Below are 14,788 nucleotides of genomic sequence, written 5' to 3'. Positions count from 1 at the left end.
GATTTAATGATACTCTCAATTGGAAAGTATTTGTCCCTAACTTAAGGGTATACAATGTATTGTTGGTCGAAGCAGCAGAAGAAAAAGTAGTTCACAGCATCTTGCGAATGGTAGTGAGCTTTAGCAAAAATTACATTGCTCAATTCATAGCGAGTGTGTAGAAGAATTCAAATATCACAGATCTTGAGTTATGTTGTAAAGAGGGCTGAAACAACAACACTTTTGTAAAACGTACATAACTCATTAACTACAATAAATTACGCATGTTTTCAAAGTATATGATTTGTACAATGAACTTTTGCAAAACACCAAAGTGTTATTTTTTAATAATATATTGATTCAGATAATGAAAAACGTTGGAAATCAATCTCTTAAGCGCTCCACAGACTCTGAGTATTAGACGTACAATATTGTATGTAACATATCTACATTATATAATCTATTGCCATTCTATTTCCAGTAATGTTTAAGTTCTAACGAATGTTTGATGACGAAAAATCAATAATATGTTACATATAATATCTAGCAGAAATATATTATCGATTTTACGTCATCAAACATTCGTTAGAACTTAAACATTATTGGAAATAGAATGGCAATAGATTAAACAACATAGATATGTTACATAAAATATTTTACGTACAATAAAAAGTCTGAATACTGCTTTAGACTGCATATTCAGTCAACAACAATTTGACATTAGCTGCAGTCAGCAAAAGATTGACAAATCAATTTTGCTTGAAAAATCAATCTTTTTGATTGAGTATTCAATCAGAAAATTTTATAGTGTTAAATCAGCTTCCACATTATTTGTAAGTGATGTTTCTTTAAAACAGCATGTATTGAATATTAAGCTATGTAAATCATAGGAGTCTACTGGCTTGTAATCTCAGTTAAACATTGTCCTCTATCCTCCCTGTTCAATGTTCAACTTTTGTGTTGGCCCACTCAGAAGTATCCAACATTGGTTGGTGGGGAAAGGCAAGGAGGAAATTCCAAGCATTCAATGACACATTGACCTATTGAGAAAAAAGGAAACATCACTAAGGTGTTCCAAGTAATTATGACCGAGGTCATATCTGACTGCATTTAACACTGTGATAGCTTGGGAGGCAATGTTTGAACTGTCTAGGTAGATGTATTGTGACTTCTTAAAATAGCAAAAACTTGACCAAATCCTTTCAGCGATGTGCAGACATAATACAGTTTAAATTTGATATCCAATATATTGATGCGACAAATCCAAATTATTAATGTTAATGTTAGTGTATTTTGGATTTGTCACAGTGAGTCTATTTTGGATTAGTCACACAAATATAGTGGTTATCATATTCAATGCATTTTAGTTTTATATTTCTATCATAGATAATAACAATGTTGACACTATATATAAAAAAGAGACTTGATCTAGTCTACCTATCAGTTGTGTGGAGCATTGAGTTACTTGCTATCTTCAGTAGATAGCAAAAGGATATGTAAAGGAGACTACAAGTCTCATTATTATTGCAGTTGAGAACTGTAGCACATGAAGTAGATAACAAATACTCTGCACAAAGATTTGATACAGACTATCCATAAGATTTGATAGCTTTTATACCATACCATAGGGCACTCTACAAAACATCCAAGCTGTTACGTCCAAAATAGATGCAGATAACTTTGAAATATAGACTTGAACAAGTCTACCTATGTGCTATTTCAGTATACAGTATATGTACCATGTACTACGGAGTAGCTATTATTGAAAAGTTCAAGCATTTTGAACATATTCAATATAGTGGCAACCACTTCTTTATAGTGCTATCTTAAGTAGATAGCATACACTATTCAAGCAAGAAAGGCACAGATCTACCAATCATCAATGCTTGATATATCTCATAATTATATTAAAACATGACATAATCTCAAAACATTGTGTGTATAAATGTTAGTATGTTTAAATTGACAGGTACCCAATAGATATACGCCATCATCTGTCTTGTAATACCAAATTATCATGCTAATGACTCACAAGTACTCCAAGCAGGTTGGCCATGACAGGTGTCGGACTGACTGGTATCTAAACAGAGCCCTCTAGTGTCCACACCATGCTAATGTATCTTTCTTACAAAATGACCTCATTAGTATACTAGTCTCCCACGCTTTTATGGATATATCCAGTACTTGCGGCTAAGGTAAATGCTGATTTCTTATTATAACTTTACACGCAGGACTTATACTTACTCCACTAAGAGTTTACAATAGTGTTATTATCCTGTTTTAGCTAGATTTGACTAGCTTTATATCTCATCAATGTTGATCACTGTGGTTTTACGTTATGTGTGTTTGAGTGTTTCTATGTGTGCTAGAAGTGATTTTGAATAATATTTTGTATGTCTCCTAGTGAGGCTTTTACTGCATGCTATTATTATGACTGCCACTTTATATATCACCCATGTGTTTATTCCATGTGCGTGCTGTGCTCATAATGTATGAGCTCGGCTTGGATAATTCAAGATTAGTATGCCTCGCTTATAACAATTCGCTTTCTACTTATTACTTTTGTTGCACAATTTGGAGCTCTTCCATTATTATGCACAGAAATTTATTATGCAAAACATCTCAATTTTTGTAGATGGTGATTACAAATATATGTACAGACACCGCAGCCAAGTATATATGGAGTTCATCATTTTAGTGTGTACTGATATATCTCAACGCATCTGGATGTCCTACCAATGCAAGGAAGTAATCTATATATCATGCATTGTATTATTTGTGCATAAATTTGCAGGCTGTAATGCCAAACATGGCCATATGTCATGTCGTCAATATTCTGATGTGTAATAAAGTAACAGTTCTTGATTCCAGGATATACATCAAGTTTTGACAGAAGTAATTACTTCTGTCTAATGATAAATGAATATATACTCTATTGCCAAAAAAGAGGGACATTGTGTACATAGGTCATAAATATGCTGTACATTGTTTAATATTAAGGCAAATGCAAGAATGTTAGATTATTCACTCTCATAATAAGAAACATTCAGTGAAAATTAGCATCACATTATCCCCATTTGAGACTTAATTCATTTAAGACTATGACTGGAGAATCTTAATCCAAAGGATATCTGAGACCTGGGGTTCTTAATTTTGGATAGGTAGGAGTGTGTGGCTGGGAATTTGAAAAGCATACCTCCAAAATATACCTAAAATAAACTAATTTTTATATTATTTCTGCTCTGTCCAAACTATAATCAATTTTGCCAATTGCCAATTCTAGATTGTTTTCTAAATATTGCTAAAAAAATGCAGATTTTTGGAGAAAATTATGAAAAAATGCCCAAACTCTATACCATCTTTCTTAAAAGTGTGACCCAAATTTATACCAGAAATCATGAAAATGCACACTACATCTGCTGAACATCCCTGTACCCTAGTCCGACAAGTAGGACCTTTTTTACCAGAGTTACCAGACTATACACATTTCACACTATGATCACTATCTCACATGGCGCAAGAAAGACGAATCGCGAAAGTCCAGTGACCGCGCCGCCCAATTCGGGAGGGGCGGTTAGTGGATTTTTGTGGTTAATCTTTCTTGAGCGATCAGAGTTAGAGTATAGTTGGTAACTAAGAAAAAAAACAGGTCCTACTCGCCGGACTACTGTACCCACCTTTATGCTAAGAAATCACTGGGGTCTGGGATATTTGACAGGTGGTCTCAATTGTTATATTTTGAAAATAAATTCAAGTTTTTCTCTGAGGAAAAAAGGTAGAAAGTATTAAGAAAAAATATCAGCAAATAACAAAATTCCAAGATTAATTTTCCAAGCAAAATTGATTTATCAAAAAGTATGTCGCTATTTCTTTTCACAGAGTTTTGATTTCATATACCAAAACCATCCCCAATACAGCTAAAACGATAGAAACAAAAATGTTTGGTTGCAAAATACCATTTTCTTTTATTTTATTTTTCTACTCATTGATAAGAGTGGAATATCCTTAAGACATCAAAGGATTTGACCAAAGCCTTGGTTCCAGTTTAAATTTCACCAAAATGGGACTTTTGTTTTTCCTTTTTGATATAATGAAGAAATGTCATCAAGCATGTTGCAAATTATTGCAATGTGATTTTTTTTTGTATGTGAGTATACCCATCTTTGATCATGAATATTAGTTATACCCGTATGCGAAGCATGAACGGGTATATTGCCATTCTATGGTTTCTTCTCCTCCTTCTCCTTTTCCTCCATCAAACACAACATTCTGTCAAGGCTAGCGCTAAAACTACAAGGCCACAGGGCCCATATGTGGTACACTTATGGGCCCTACCCGAGATTTATCCTTTGCCCATCTTGGCCCCAGAGGTCAAAGGTCACAGGCCCCAGGGGCCCAAATGTAAAAATACAAAGCATGCCGTTTCTCATCAAATGAAGCAGCCTCAGGGGCCTGAGTTGGTACACTGATAGCCCCAGGGTGCTCTATATATACAAGTATACATGAACCCCATATGTCATATATTATGGGCCCCAGGGCCCCAAATGTTAAAACAAGGGGTAACAGATTGACAAAGCTAGCGCTAAAACTACAAGGGCCCCAGGGCCCATATGTAGTACACTTATGGGCCCTACCCCGTAGATTTATCCTTTGCACATCTGGGCCCCAGAGGTCAAAGGTCACGGGCCCCAGGGGCCCAAATGTAAAAATACAAAGCATGCGGTTTCTCATTAAATGAAGCAGCCTCGGGCCCTGAGTTGGTACACTGATAGAGCCAGGGGTACTCTATATATACAAGTATACATGAGTCCCATATGTCATATATTATGGGCCCCAGGGCCCCAAATGTTAAAATAAGGGCAACAGGTTAACAAGGCTAGCTATAAAACTACAAGGGCACTAGGGCTCATATGTGGCACATGTATGGGCCCTAAGTTGTAATGTGTCTTCTGCCCATTTTGGCCCCAGATGTTTAAGGCTAGGGGCCCGGCCCCAGAGGCCCAAATGTCAAAACAAAGGGCCGGTCGTTTCTCAACAAATAAAGTAGCGACAGGGTTTAGATTTGGTACACTAATGGTCTTCAGCATTATATTGTTTTATGTATATATGAACCCTATGTGTCACATAATATGGGCCCCAGGGCCCCAAACGCTAAAACATAGGGCCGGTCGTTACTCAGTAAATAAAGCAGCTACAATGTCCAGCTTGAGTCTGCTGATAGCACTTGAGAAGTATATTTCAACATATGCACAGAGCCCCATAAGTCAAATATTATGGGCCCCAGGCCCCAAATGTTAAATCAAAGGGCCGGCCATTTTTCACCAAAGCTCAAAGTTTGTACACAGACTGCACCTGAGAATTATATTGTTATATGTACATATGAGCCCCATATGTCACATAATATGGGCCCAGGGCCCCAAACGCTAAAACATAGGGCCAGCCGTTACTCAGTAAATAAAGCAGCTACAGTGCCCAGCTTAAGTCTACTGATAGCACTTGAGAATTATACTTCAACATGTGTACATGAGCCTCATAAGTCAAATATTATGGGCCAGGGCCCCAAACGTTAAAAAGGGCTGTCCGTTTATCATCAAATAAAGCAACTTCAGGGCTCGGAGTTTGTACACAGATTGCACCTGCGAATTATATTGTTAATAACACCCACCCCATCCCATTCACAGACAATTGCGTAATTATAATAATATAGATGACAGAAACGTTAAGGCTGTTCCAGTTAAATTACATACCCATTGGCTGTTCTATTTAATTTACATACTCCCTCTGAAATGGCTGTTCCATTTAATTTACATACTCCTCTGGAATACCTTTCCCTAATCAAATTGCACATTGTGAATTTCAATCTATCAAATTGCATAGCTTCACTGTGAATTAGAGAGACTGACAACAGCAACCTAAGTCCTCAGCAAATAAGGACTGTAAGTTTGTGTAAACCGATAACATGCGGGTATAGCCGTATTTGTGTACAAATATATAGCCTTCTAGTTCTTATTGTAGTCATTCAATGCAAGAATGCTAACTACATATACAGGTGGTTGTCTATAACTCTTCCTCATATCGAATGGACTAAAATAAACTATTATTTGTTTTCCAGATGATGACAGGATCGAAAAAACACTTGAGTAAGAAATTACGACTATAAATAATGTTGGTCAAGAGAACATCATTGGTGTTGTTTTGTGTACTGGGTACACTTTAAATTTCTCATATTCAGGTTTTTATCTAAAATAGAATTGCATATTTTCATTTAATATTATGATTTCAAATATCCTTTTATACCTGCTTATAATACTATTCCAGTTTGGGAAAGAAACTGCATATTGAATATATATCTAAGTGAATACAATTATTCATATCCAAAGCATCTAAAAGATAGTAAGCAGTATGCGGAAATAATACTTTTGAATTTATCAGTCAGCATGTGACATATTCAAGTACAGTATTAGGTTTTGTTGTTGTTAAAAAGTGACCAAATAATATTGAATTGTTCATATTTACTGAAGACTCTATATAACATATTTACATAGCCTTAACTACTTGATATTCCAGACCCTGCATTTGATATCAGATATCTAGAGATCCTATTTCAGTTGAATCTATCATCCTCTCTGATTGTGCATAATTATGTAGGATAAGTATGTACATGTACATCTCATGAATATTCACTCAGGTACTGTTTTCTGTTACCTTTTGTGTTGATATAAACCAAAGATTATTTTTAGGATCTTTGTATAAACACAGAATTACCTAATTTGTCAAAACAATACATAATTTCTACATTTACAGTGACTTTATTTAGAGGTTAACGACTGGGCTTCAGTTGTTTTGAGGGTATTGTGAAAAATCTTAACATTTTGCCTTTGGAACTGAGGAATATCCTAAGCAAAATGATAGATTTTCACAATACCAGAACTGATGTAAATGCAATATCCTCATTTATAACTGTCACTTTTCAATTTGTTTGATTCCATCTGTATAAAAATATCAGTTTTTTAAATAACCAAATACAATAAAACTTTACCTTTCATTCTCCCTTTAATAAATTGAATAGCCAATAGCGCTTGATCATGCGATGCACAAATATGGTAGTTGCATGCGCGTAAATTGTTCGTTTGCAAAGAATACGCACACTGAGGTTACTAATGTTATGCAGAGGTCCATTGTTGTTTATTAATATTAGTAAACGCAGATCGGGTTCACAGTTTGGTAAATAAATAATTGTGATTGGGTCTCGTGTGTATATTAATGAGGTTATGAATAGTCGTTATCATCAGCACAAATGATAATCGTTTCCTCTCTCTCTCACACATAACAACCTTGCACTTGTGTCCTCTCTGTTTCTCTTACATAATTACCTTGCCCTTGTACATCCTCAACAAAATCAAATTTTGTAATCATCAGATTTAACCCCATGAGAACTACCTGTCGATTGGCCAAAAAGAAGTTTTCATTATCAATTGGCCCAATCAGCAACATTGTTAGAATATGGTTTGAAAAAGTGAATTTATGAATCTTTTAAAAACTTCAATTGCTTAAAGTTTGTGTCTCTTTGTCCCATTATCTGTCTATGAGCAATAATTTCACCTTGCAAAAAAATTGGTGTGAATTATTTGCAAAGTTCCATTCTGATTGGTGATTAAAGTGAAGATATCATGTAATTGACCAATCAGAGGCAATGTTAGATCGGCAGGTAGTGCTCAGGGGGTTATCACTTCAAATTAATCTGTTTCAGAGCAGCCACACCATATTTCTGTAACAAGTTCATGAAGTATGAACAATGAAGAGTTCAGATGCATTTTCAAACTTTTTCTATCAAGTCCACCTACATCTGCCCTATATAAAGCTGGCAACTTACTTTTTTTGTTGAAAATATGATCAATAGTAAGTAGCATGTATATTCTTGTTATTTTCCTTATATAATTGACCAGTTTAATTTACCTGTATATTACATTGAGCAGAATGGGTATATTGATGTTTGCTTCTGAACTCTTTTTCAAATGGCTTAAACTTTGTTTTTCTGAAATACGAACAAGAGCAGTTCATTGTCAAAGAAAATGGACAGTGCTAATAACGGAACAAAATGAAATGATTTCATGTGGGAATGTTTGATATGATATGAGCTGCTTTGAAAGATATTCCAAGTGAGAAACAATTGTGTTATTAATCTTTGATCTGCAATTTTCTTTTCAAAATTGGAGGGTGATGAAGCTATCTTGCAAGTAGTTTATACAATCCTCAAGAGTGTGTGCTACAAATAAACAATAAGAAGAAGATCTGAATTGACATCATCCCCAGGCCTAATCTATGTCCATACTGAAAATCCTTTGTTAATGGGCTTTTCCATCTGCAATCCTACACCCCTATGGAAGTCATGAACTTTGCCTCCCAAACAGGGAGTGTGAATTTCAAATGGGATTACCTGAATGGGTGACTCCATTTGAAATCTTAACCCCCTGTGTGGGAGATTAAGGTTATGTCCTCCATATGGGGTGTATGGATTTCAACTGGAATAGCTCAGTGGAAAAACTAATTTGAAAGATGCTGTTTATAACAACAATCCTACTTGACATCCCACACACCTTAAATTGGATCCCTACACTTAAGGAGAACTCTATGATCGCATTATTGTATTAAGGAGAGACATCCCACACACCTTAAATTGGATCCCTACACTTAAGGAGAACTCTATGATCGCATTACTGTATTAAGGGAGAGACATCCCACACACCTTAAATTGGATCCCTACACTTAAGGAGAACTCTATGATCGCATTATTGTATTAAGGGAGAGACATCCCACACACCTTAAATTGGATCCCTACACTTAAGGAGAACTCTATGATCGCATTACTGTATTAAGGGTTAGTGTAACCCAAAGGGCATTGGCAAACCATTGTGTATAAACATATGAGTCAATTACATATCATGTGGATATCAAAAGTCATTGGTGAGGAACGTTTTCCCCTTCAATTGAATATGTAGCTGGGGTTCACGCCACATTGAGTAGCGATTTGAGGCACCTTTATGGAGCTTAAGGCAAAAAAGTGACAAAAAATGGACAGCTGTGATTGTATGTATAGTTGGGGCCCCGGGTTAAGATGCTTCTGTTAATGTAAGGTCAGTTTTGGTTTGTGAATACAGGATAATATTGAGTAAGATTGTTGTGACTGCAAGGTATCTAGGATTGCCCCCTTGCATATGGATACAGATTATTGTTGTGGTTGTTTTGTTATTATTGACCTAGACTCATTATAATATGATGTAGGTTTCAATTTCAAAATGTATGTGTGATTTATCAAGTCTAATGAGTTGGTTGAGGTGACCTTGATGCACTTTACAACGCATTTTCAAATATTATAGATGATCTTTTCTATAGTTTCGTGTAAAGATGGTTTTCAGAGGCCTTGTGTAGAGCACCACTAGCTAGTTAGAAAATGAAGAGCCACTGGCTTGTTGTAGAACAGTTAATAAATAATGAAATACTCTTATAATCACAATGTTCTTATCAAAATTGGACTCGGCTACATATAGATAAATATTAAGTTTACTCTGGTATAGCTTTATTGAAGCAACAAACCGTGGCTTCATTACACAAATTCCAATGTAAGAATTGCAGATACCCAAACTTGTAATTAGTCTCCAAACCCAAGTACAGATTCTTCAGATCCTTGCATAGCTCTCCATAATGAACATATATTACAAATCATTGTTGAATAAGCCCCTTCATATCACTCAGTAGCTTAGCAGGGGCTTCCCAAGGTTGGCGATTGGCTGTGGCTTGTCAAAGGAAAGATTTGTTTTGAAAATGACAAAGAATTGAGGAAAGAAAAGAAACGCCAGGAAATAGAAGAAAAGATAAAATCCAAAAGGAATAAAATAACCAGAAAGAAGAGATACCTCCTTAGAAGGAGGACTCATCTGTTAGAGATTTAGTATCAAGTGCTCACAATGTTCTTATCAAAACTGGACTCAGCTACATGTAGAACTTTGTAGGTTTTATTGAAGCAGCAAACCATGGCTACATTACACAAATTCCGATGTAAGAATTGCAGGTACGCAAACTTGTAATTAGTCTCTAAACCCAAGTACAAGTAATTCAGATCCTTGCCATAGCTCTCCATAATGAACATGTATTACAAATCATTGTTGAATAAGCCCCTTCATATCACTCAGTAGCTTAGCAGGGGCTTCCCAAGGTTGGCAATTGGCTGTGGCTTGTCAAAGGAAAGATTTGTTTGTTTTGAGAATGAAGAAAAATTGAGGAAAAGAAAAGAAAAGAGAGGAAATAGAAGAAAAGATAAAATCCAAAGGAAATAAAATAACCAGAAAGAAGAGAAACCACCTTAGAAGGAGGACTCATCTGTTAGAGATTTAGTATCAAGTGTTCACAATGTTCTTATCAAAACTGGACTCAGCTACATGTAGAACTGTGTAGGTTTTATTGAAGCAGCAAACCATGGCTACATTACACAAATTCCGATGTAAGAATTGCAGGTACCCAAACTTGTAATTAGTCTCCAAACCCAAGTACAGATTCTTCAGAGACTTGCCATAGCTCTCCATAATGAACATATATTACAAATCATTGTTGAATAAGCCCCTTCATATCACTCAGTAGCTTAGCAGAGGCTTCCCAAGGTTGGCGATTGGCTGTGGCTTGTCAAAGGAAAGATTTGTTTTGTTTTGAGAATGAAGAAAAATTGAGGAAAAAAAAGAAAAGAGAGAAAATAGAAGAAAAGATAAAATCCAAAGGAAATAAAATAACCAGAAAGAAGAGAAACCACCTTAGAAGGAGGACTCATGACATTTTGTCATTTATGCTTGGACTTTGTGTTTGACATTCAGAACATTTTTCTGACCTTGCTAAGCCAGAGCTCTACTCCTTTGACATTATTTTGCTTTGAGTAGTTTCCCTAAATAACTACTGACAAAGGTCAGTAAGAATTCATTTATAACAAAATTATATTTGTATGTAAACACCACAAATTCTATCAAGGCAAATTGTCTTGTCAAAATGATATTTGATGTCAAACTGAATTTTCAACTGACCTTATCAGATGTTACATTATTAAGTCATTGCCTCTTACAAATAAGATTTCACCAATAAAAGTTAACTTCAAAATTAAAAACGTCTTGGACTTTTATTTTCTGCATTTTCAATTGCATGTTTTAAAATATTTCTTTGATTGTTCCCAATTTTATTATTACCAACATTCCAGATTGATCTAACCATATGTTATGAGATGCTAAAAACATGAGATGCTTACAATTAAATATATGTAATTTAAGTAAGTAATTACTAGATGTACCCAACATTTCCAAGAATCCCCCTATTGACTCAACTATTGGTAATAGCTATCTTCAGTAGATAACACAACAGATGTAAGCTTGGCTCTGTATCAACTTGCATTCAGGTTCTTTTGTTTAAATGAAAAACATTATAATAAGAGCCAAGGCATTCACCTTAAAATGGGGAAGTACGATCAGCTGGAATGCGCTAGCGTAATAATTTACATGACTAGCATGTATGTTAATTATTCATTGGTATTAGACTACAGAGGAACATTAGTATTGTTGTGTCTGGGTTTTCTTATTCCCCAATCCCAACGGATGAAGTACAAGTAATTTAGAGACTTGCCATAGCTCTTCATAAAGTATGTGTATTACAAACCATCATGGAATATGCCCCTTCATATCACTCAGTAATTTAGCAGAGTATTTACTTTAGCCCAGGTTGGCGAGTGGTTGTGGCCCATCCAAGGAAAGATTGGTTTGTTTTGAAGAACAATAGGAAATTTAGGAATGAAAAGAAAAGACAGAAAATAGAAGAAAAGAAAAGGGAAATTGGGAAATTCAAAGGAAATAAAATAGCAAGAAAGGAGGGTCATTTATACTTAGGCTCAGTGGCATAACCAGGGAGCAGCTGCCCCCTCCTGTGAGATGCTGGCTGGGCTCAAGCCCCCCCCCCTCCCCCACCCCGGTTGGATGCTTACCACCTGAATTGATAGAATTTTAGGCTTTTTTGACAATCTTTTAAAAACTATTTCATCAAATGTTGCCCTTCTAAAAATCACCTTTCCCCCTTTTGCCCCAGCCCGCTCTGAAAAAATCCAGGCTATATCACTAGTTGGACTTTGTGTTTGGCATTCATAGGAAATTGTTCTGACTTTATTATATACTCAGCATAATATGTTTTCTTGAATAGTTTCTCTAAATAGCATCAAACGTCAGTATCAAGATGACTGTTTATTACATCCATAAAAACAATTATGACAAAACAAAAGTATATTTGTATGTAAACACCAAAAGTTCTATCAAAGCAAAACTCCTTTTCAAAATAATATTAAATGTCAAACTTAATTTCATCTGACCTTATCAGATGTAACATTGTTGCAGCATTACCTCTTACAAATGATGATTCATTGATAAAGTTATCTTCAAAATTACAAAAATGTCTAAACTTGGTATTTCCTGCATTTTCTATTGCACATTGTTTTCGTATGTTGCCCTGCTTGTTCTCAATTTCATTATTATCAACCTTTCAGATTGATCTAGCCAAAATGAGCTATTGCAACTGAAATCCATACCCACTATGGAAAACATGACCTTAATCTCCCACACAGGGGTGTGAATGAATAAATGGGCATTACCAGAATTGTTGACTCCATTTGAAATCTGCACCCCCCTCTGTGAGAGATTAAGATCATGTCTTCCAAAGGGGGTGTACACACTAAAAACTACGGGGTTATATTTTCCGTGGTCATTTTGAATTGACCACGTTTGGGGTTGTTTTGACCCTTCAAGGGGGTTGTACTGTTTTAATTTGACCACATTCACGAGGTCATTTTTTTAGCCACGATTTAACGTGGTCAAAAACTTAGTGGTCATTTTGCCGATACCGTCGCGCATTGATATCAGTTTCAATCTTCCGCTTTGAAAATCTCAATTCATAAATGAGTTTAAACATGAGCTGCAATTAATGTTTGTTGATTAATAAATAAAACTAATTTTTTGACCGAAGTTACCCAATTTGTCAACTTTATAATGACTTGCATTTCGGAACTATTTGCACACATTGTGTGCATCGGCTCACGTGGTCACATCAGCGCCATATTTGTTCTGATTGTGCAGCTCAGCGGATTGTCGTGTGTGCTTGTCTGCATGATGGAATATGAAAAGTTAGTTGAAAAGTGAGACTGCAAGGATGCATAGACCCTTGTCTATGCATGCAGATTCATTCAATTTCATGCTGTCGTGGCTGGTGTCTTGGCTGCAGTTGTTATAAGCTTATATCATGTAAGCTTATAATAGGCCTACGTGAACTGTCATAGGCGATATGACTGACTGTGTGTGAGTGTGATACACAGATGCAGTTTGCTGTTTATGTAATGCTTTCTCTGTGCAGAAACACACTTATGTCCTGGTGGGACCAGCATGACCATAGGCCTACTAAAAATCCAAACAACCCCTAAATGTGGTTATTGAGTAACCCTATAAAACAACCCTTTCAAATGGGTCATTTCATTTGACCCCGAAATGAGGTCATTAAGTAACCCAATAAGGCAACCCTTTTGAAGGGGTCATTTCATTTGACCCCGAAATGTGGTAATATTTTGACCCCAATGGGGTTACTATTTGACCCAAATACGTAGTCATTGCAATGACCCCGACTAATGGGGTCAAAATGACCCCGTTAGTGGTATGGTGTTTAGTTGATAACTATGCTGGGGTCAAAAATGACCCCGTTTGGGTCATTTTTTGACCCCGTAGTTTTAAGTGTGTATGGATCCCAAATGGAATAACCAAATGCTATGAGATACTCAAACCATCCATGTGTACTACTCATGAGCAATTAAAGATAGGTAATTTAAGTAAGCAATAACTAGATGTACCCAATATTTCCAGGAATTGCTCTATTGATTCAATATGATGATAGCTATCTTCAGTAGATAGCACAGAAGATACGACACTTGGCTCTGTATTGACTTACATTTAGGTTGTTTTATTCACTTTAACACATTATGATAAGAACAAGGACATTCACCTTATTATATACCTCTTACAAATAGGATTTCATCAATAAAACTCAAATGTCTTAGATTTTCTTTTCAGCTGTGTGTTGTTGGGTTTTTTCTTTGCTTGTTGCTAATTTCATTATTACCAACTTTTCAAATCTAGCCATATGCTATGAAATACTTACAAAACCATGAAATACTAAAAAAAACATGTTTATAGCTTGTGAAGAAGTAAAAGCTATATAATTTGGGTAAGTCATTGATATACCCAATATTTCCAAGAATTGCCATATTCAGGGATGTAAGTTTTCAGGATTTTTACAGAATTCAAGTTTTTTTTGTAGTCCAGATTTACGCAATTTCTTTTATTTTCATCCCCTTTTGGGTCTTTTTAGCCCAAATTTACGCGCTTCCCCCCCCCAATGTTCAGGGTTTTTTTCTTCAGGCTTACTTACATCCCTGCATATTGACTCCATTCTATGATAATAAATTTAGCTATCTTCAGTAGATAACACAGAAGACATAATACTTTACTCTACACCAACTTACAGTTAGTTTCTTTTATTAACTTTAAAACATTATAATCAGAAACAGGGCATTCACCTTAAAACATGGAAGTATGTAGAGCTAGAATGAGTGTAATCATTTACATGACCAGCATGTAGCTTAATTATTCATTGTTACTAAGCTTCAGAGGAACATTAGCATTGTTGTGTCTGGTTTTTGCAGGAGTTATGTCTACCTAATGTTTTTAGTACATCATTTCATTTTAATTAT

The 14,788-nt window shown here is 35.5% G+C and overlaps 1 protein-coding gene across 1 annotated transcript in view; it reads left to right on the top strand.

The window, feature by feature from the left end:
- The first annotated feature begins 2,063 nt into the window (after window positions 1-2,063).
- Window positions 2,064-14,788, top strand: part of LOC140148576 (uncharacterized) — a 153,797-nt gene continuing 141,072 nt past the window's right edge. Inside the window, exon 1 of the mRNA XM_072170578.1 lies at window positions 2,064-2,174. The gene's annotated coding sequence lies outside the window, so the exon portion shown is untranslated. The remainder of the gene's footprint in view (window positions 2,175-14,788) is intronic.

This window comes from Amphiura filiformis, chromosome 3 (assembly GCF_039555335.1).
Source record: "Amphiura filiformis chromosome 3, Afil_fr2py, whole genome shotgun sequence".
In the NCBI taxonomy this organism is placed as follows: Eukaryota; Metazoa; Echinodermata; class Ophiuroidea; order Amphilepidida; family Amphiuridae; genus Amphiura; species Amphiura filiformis.
This window is presented reverse-complemented; position numbering and strand designations above follow the sequence as displayed.